Genomic DNA, 6,763 nt, shown 5'->3' with positions numbered 1-6,763 from the left:
GTTAGTCATGAATAAATTATGTTAAAACATGTATAAATGACTCATTCTTGACAAAAGGCAAAAGAGCTGTGTGCGTGCACACATTTGAATAATGTCGGGCTGTAAACGGGTTCGGGCTTTTAAAAAGCTGTCAATCAAAATGTACTTGTCGAGCCTAACTTTTAAGGCCCGATTACAGCTCCATGTATATATTTAAGAAAAATATCTTATGTTGATATATTAAATATATTTATATATAATATAAATTATATGATTATAAATATATACATGGAAATATTTTATAAAACAAAATACAAAATATATAAAGTATATACAAAATATATACTGTATGTGTGTGTATTTATATATACATAATAAATATCCACAGTAAACACACATGTATTATGTAAACAAAAACGGGGAAAAAAACGGAATACAGAAAAATTAATATGCATAATTATATGTAAAATATATATAAATATAATTATACAATATAATAAAACACTTACTTGTTGAGAGCGGGGTCTCTCCATATCCTCTCCATATCCTCTCATCTGCTTCAATGGATGAAATTCGCTCCCTCCGTCAAAAAAAACTTGTATTGCCGGCCAATTTTATTGTTATACATTGCTTAACAACTTCTTTGAACAAAAGAGTTGTTTTTCGCGTTGTCTTTGATAGTTTTTGCGCTATAACCAGCTCTTCCCCGTCGTCTCTCATAGAGTGCCGTTTACGCGCAGACGCAGAGGTCACTCTAACTTGTTGCGCACGACCCTTTCACCCGCTACACCCAAGCCGCCCACTCAAATGACATATTGTTCTGTTCAGTAAAGTTAAGGTGATGAGTAGACCGAAGTTAGGCTCAGCTTGTTGTGCTGAGAGATGCAACCTGGCCTCTGGAACAAACGCCTTGTCAAAAATACAAATGTTTGCAGGTACAATGCCCACTCTGGACTTCGCCGGACTTCCTCGCAACGATCCAGGCGGAGTAGCTCTTTGAAAGCGTCTGACCCGCCTCGATTTCCCCGTAAACAACACAGGTATTTCCAATCGTGTAGGTTAGAATGCGTTGAACTTTTCCGGAATGAAAATAGTTATACGCATCCAAGCTGCGATATGCCTTGAACGCCTCCCTTGTATATACACATTCCTTCTCGACTAGGTATTCAAAGATGTGTACCTGACTGACCTCCGGTAAATCAGACAGGTCTGTAGAAAAACATTCTTGCCTCAACATTTTGTTGAACGGGTCTGGTAGTGTAACTTTGTCGCATTTAAGTTTGGCCAAATAACGGTTCTTTTCTTCTACTGGTAACCCAAAATAATAATGACTAGACATAGTTTTAACTTGCTAGCTAATTTACTTGTTATTTATTTCGCTTATTATTAGAAATAATCTACTCTAGAGGGACTTTGTTGTTGTTGTTATTGAATGTTTGTGGAAGTGTACCGGAAGTTAAGTTAGGGCCACAAAACCACGCATGCGCAGTAACGTTTGTTTATGTTGTTGCCGTTGAAACCGTCTATACATGTGTTATGGGCTAAATATTTCCCTGAATTGGATCATCTGGACCCTTTATAGTGTAACTACACCGTTTTTGTTGGAATATAATGAACTAGTGGACTAACAGGAGGCTTCATAGGTGAGTTGCTTCAGTTTTGTTATTGTTTATTTGGTTGTTTTTGGTCTGACAAAGACACTGATTGTACCTGCTGTGTTGATTATATCATTCGAATCACAAGAATCTCAGCTTTCCAAAGATATATGGCACGTTTACCATTTTGTTTTTTTGTGTGTGTGTTTTTACAAAGTTAACCCTCGAAGTATCTAGTGTACCGTGGGCGGCACACTGGATTGCTAACAGGTTAAGATAAATGACTTAAAATGAAAATAATTTAGGTAATTTTCACTGAGTATGCAATAAAGAAATGAATATCCTCAGATGCATGTAAATGAATTCTGTTGACAGAATGGACTGAAAATCATCTTGAAGAATGATTTTAATCTATGATTTGACTGTGATTCTCACTTCTGGTGTCAGCGGTTGACATGATGATATTCTGCTCTTTCTTCAGTCTTCATCTGATCATCTTCTCTGACTCCTGACGTCTCTCTTCATCGTCCTGTAAGAGATTGTAATGCTTTTCAGACAGTAACACAGTCTCTGTTCATTCACCCAGACCATGTGAAGCTCCATCAGTGTTCTGCCTGTAGTTTGTTGATCAGTTTTCTGTTTAGCTGCAGCAGATTGAGCTGGGAATCTATAGATTATGAAGATTCACAGGTTTGATTCACAGGTTTGATTGCACTGAACAAACACACACTGATAACACTCTCATATATGACAGAAATAAGCCACTCTCTGAATTATATAACACAGATTAAACTGAGAAAAGTTTAGGAGAAGTGTGTTGAACAGCATGATCTGGAGCTTCGTTTACCAGAAGACCATAAACTAAACACACTTCACATCAGCTAATATTCATGCATCTCAACACTGAACGCAGTCTTTTACTCACAGATTTGTTTCTCGTACGGTTCTGTGACTGAAATGAAAGTGAAACTCACTGATGTTCCTGCAGCTCATACACTTATTAATGACATTAATGATTCAAATAAACTCATGTTTTAGTGTATCTGATGATGAGATTTCATATTACTTATAGAGTATATAAGGAAATGTGATACCTGCAGGTTTCATCGTGTTAATATGATTATTTCCTTGTTGCTGTCATGAGAGCAGGAAGTGATCTGTGTGTGTGTGTGTGTGTGTGTGTGTGTGTGTGTGTGGAGTCAGTGACGTCACAAAGCTAAACACCTCCTTTTGTCAGATTAACAGCAAATAACAGTTCAAGCTACAGTTGCGTGTTTTAAATCACACATGTTGAAAATAAAAAAAATAAAAAACAGAAAATTTATTAATGCACTATATACAGAAGTATTAATATAGAGAAAAAAAACATGTAATTGTTTGAATGAATGTCCAGATATGTTATTTACAAAGTGGTACAAATGTACAGTTTTCAGTTTTCTACAGTATGTATAAATGTCTCAGTTATGAAGGACAGTGTATAGTTATGAATGTTTTTATTGTTCAGGTTGGATATGGCCTCAGGGAAAAAAGCTTTTCCTGAAGCTTTCCTAATCTTCTGTATTTATTCACGAATGCATGAATAAATACATTTAAAAATAAATAAATAATACATAAAGGAAACAGTAATAAAAAAAATTTAAAAAACACTTTGACCCCAAATCAGCATATTAGAATGATTTCTGAAGATCATGTGACACTAAAGACTGGAGTAATGATGCTGAAAATACAGCTGCACATCACAGAAATAAATTACAGTTTAACACATATTCACATAGAAAACAGTAAAACATTTTTTTTTACATTTTACAGTGTTTGTGGTAGTGAGTGAAGTGAAGCCGTGTCCCGCAGATTTGACACGTCCCTGACCCTTTGTTTAATTAGCCTGACTGCTGCAGTTTTTGTGTGCTGAATGCCGTACAAGAGGCTCGTGTTAACATAAAATACACACTACACAGATCTCCTCCTGAAGATAAAGTCCTTTAGCGCCTCAGTTCACTCAGAGAAGATCATGACGTCACACTCCCATTTTTATAGCATCACATAACTAACTAAAACCTGAATTCCTTCATTATTATAAGATCCCTATAACTGCTAAAGAGTTTGCAGTAGTATTTGATGCCATTCCTAGTGGCCTTATTCAACTTTTGTCTGGTAATATATCTTCTGAGTTTATATCCCCTTATATGTATGTATATAAAACAGCTTTAGGGCCCCAGCGCAGTCTAACATGCATCCTGTGGAGGCGAGGAGAGGAGCAGGTGTTTCTTACTGCAGTTTAGCAACGGTTATAAAGATGCTGTTATACATGTGCCTCGCTTCTATAGAAATAGCTGTTAACCGTCATGTATCCTGTGCTTTAGAAACCTTTGCAACCAAAGCTTGCTGCAGAGCTGAACAGACTTCAGTGTGTGTGCAGATGAGGAAGTTCTGTGTTAAGGAGAGGCTTTTTGTAAAAAGCTTGCGACACAAAAGAAGGCGAAGACCTTCTCATGGTGAAGACCTCTCGCTGTTATGTTGATTGATTACTCTGAATTTGTTAATTAAAGCGAAGCTATGTCAGATGGCGCTGCGTTTAATCCTCTCTAAACAAGTCTCAGAGTAAGTGACTTTCTTCATGAGCTGTTATCTGAACTTGAACACTTCCTCACTCGAGCTTCAAGAGCTGTACCTGACTGAGTTTAACACGGCTCAGGATTTCTAAGCACCTTCAATCTGAAGGTGAGGACACATCTGTGGGATTGTGTAGATGTGTGTTGGAGTACTTATGTATTCAAGCGGAATGTAAATACAACAATAGCTGTCGAAATTTGAGTGGAAATGTGTGTGGTTGCTGCCTAAACAATATCACATAACAAATCAGATATGAGACGTAATTGTGCGTGGTGAAACTATTCAGATTAGTTTCTGTGTTTCGTGTAAATACACTGTATCTGAAATAATAAAGTGTAAATGAGAAGTTAAAGTTATAAATGCGGCGAGTGGAGACGCCACAGCTGCTCAAACTCTCACTGAAGACGCTTCCGCTTCTGGAGTAACGGAACACAATTCAAATAAACGGAAACTGAGTTTATTTATATTTCTATTATAGCCTCGTGGGCTTCTTTGTGATTGACCCGCGCGATATGAGGAGTTTGGACACAGTAGCGTGAGTGCTCTTGATAAGATTCAGATACAGATGTTGTAAAACCATTTTTAGTGAAATATTAATATTGTCACTTTGAGTCTGTCAGATTGTGACCCCATATAACATCAGAGCTTTGTGAACTTGTGTACATGTTACTCTAAAACTTTCTGAAGTATTTTGCTGAGTTTAGGTTAGGAATCTCTTGCGTTCTGCTTTTGTATAAATATTTTAGAGTTAACTTTATTTGATCAGTTTTATTAGTCGTTTTACACGAATATCCCACAGTTTGAATAGGATATGTCACTTTCAGAGGATGATATGGTTTATAATATGGCGTGTAAATCTTCTCTGTAAGTTATTTGTTCCTCTGTTTCGAAATGCTACAGAAAATCCTTCAGCTCTCATCATTTGTTTTGGCCAAGGATCCGCTTAAGGTATTAAATATGTGCTTCACATATCCGAGTTGTTGGTATTGTTTTGTTAGTTTGTATGATTTTTTGTTTGTAATTATGTTTGGATCAATCTCTGTACACTTCAGCAGATCCTCAGACTTACTGTGTTTCTAGACTAAAAGGGAAAAAAGAGTTGCCTGCGTTAGGCTGCACACTGTAAATAGTTTGGTAAAAACAGTACTAGATTAGTGCAAATTTAAGGAGCATCGTCGATTGTGCATGAATCGCATTGCAAACAGGTATTTAAAACATTGTAGTGCGTTTAACTGAGAAGATCAAGCCATTCCCTCCTACATGTGAACATTAGACATACATAGAATTACACTGTAGAGATTTAATATAACACTGATATAAGAAAAACAGAAAATTTAAAAATGCACTTTATACAGAAGTAGAAGTAAAGGGGGAAAACATAATTGTTTAAATTATTGTACAGATGTTATTTACAATTGTGCAGTTTACAAAGGTACAATTTTTTGGATGAAAGATCAAAAAGATAAACGATGCAGATTTATTTTCACAGCCGCCTTTGCTCATAAAAAAAAGAATAACAATAATTGTAAAAATAAGTACAGAAAATAATACATAAAGAAAAAAAAGTAATAAAAAATAAATTTAGGATTACATTTTATAACTGTTGTATCCAATGCAATAGATACAATAAATGAGGTGCACTCTCCTAATCAATCACAAGAAATTGACACGAGTGCTTTAATTGTACAAGGTCTGCAAAGAAAACAAGACAAAGACATTAAGAAGCAGAAGAAAGAACGGGACAGAACCAAGAAGAGATCGACTCCAAAGCAAAAGAGATGATAAGATGAATTATATAAAGTAGAGATTAATGAGATGGGTAACAGAAATTATTGTATTTAGTGATTTTGGTTCTGAATCAGAAACTGTTGAGGTCTTAAACTCAGAAAGGCCTCAGTGCCGTCTGTAAGTGAGAATAGTCTTTCTACATCCTGTGAGCCAGAAAGGAAACAGGTGTTTCTGCTGCGATAAGCAGAACGTTAGAGAAGCTGCTATGTATATTTTGCGTTGCAATGCAGGGTGTTAAGGGTGTAAATCTCTCTTTTTGCAACTGAAAAAGCATTGCAGATGCAATCACAATGTAGTTTTTGACCAGCTTTTCCACTTTTGATGTCATTTCCAGCGATAAGTTAGTAGCCTATTGTAGTGTGATGGACAGTTCTATATTTTTATTTTCTATTTTCCATATTGTATTTTCTCTATTTTCCATGTGTTGTATTTGCACAGGTGTTGGCCTTCAGTATTTTCTATGTGTATATGACTAAATCTTCTGTCAGCATTCCTCTAACAGAGGAAGACTATGAGCAGTTAGAGCTAGTCTTTCCTAGTTCTTTAGTAGCTTCCTTTCCTGTGTTTTTTTCTTCCTCTTTGACTTTAAATGCTTACAGGTGGAGTTACTCATGAGGACAGATCCGGTTGGCGACAGGACGGATAGCCGCAGTATTTAAAGGGTTAGTTCACCCAAAAATGAAAATTAGCCCATAAATTACTTACCCTCAAATCATCCTAGGTGTATATGACTTTCTTCTTTCAGATGAATCCAGTCGGAGTTATATTAAAAATTGTCTTTGATCTTTCAA

At 36.1% G+C, this 6,763-nt stretch overlaps 1 pseudogene; it reads right to left on the bottom strand.

Moving 5' to 3' along the window:
* The window catches only part of LOC107655788 (interferon-induced very large GTPase 1-like), a 15,631-nt pseudogene extending 13,616 nt beyond the window's left edge, over window positions 1–2,015 (bottom strand).
* Window positions 2,016–6,763: the final 4,748 nt, after the last annotated feature.

This window comes from Sinocyclocheilus anshuiensis, unplaced genomic scaffold, assembly GCF_001515605.1.
Source record: "Sinocyclocheilus anshuiensis isolate Anshui unplaced genomic scaffold, SAMN03320099.WGS_v1.1 scaffold1655, whole genome shotgun sequence".
Lineage (NCBI taxonomy): Eukaryota > Metazoa > Chordata > Actinopteri > Cypriniformes > Cyprinidae > Sinocyclocheilus > Sinocyclocheilus anshuiensis.
The sequence above is the reverse complement of the archived record's forward strand: the minus strand, read 5'-3'. Positions and strand labels throughout refer to the sequence as shown.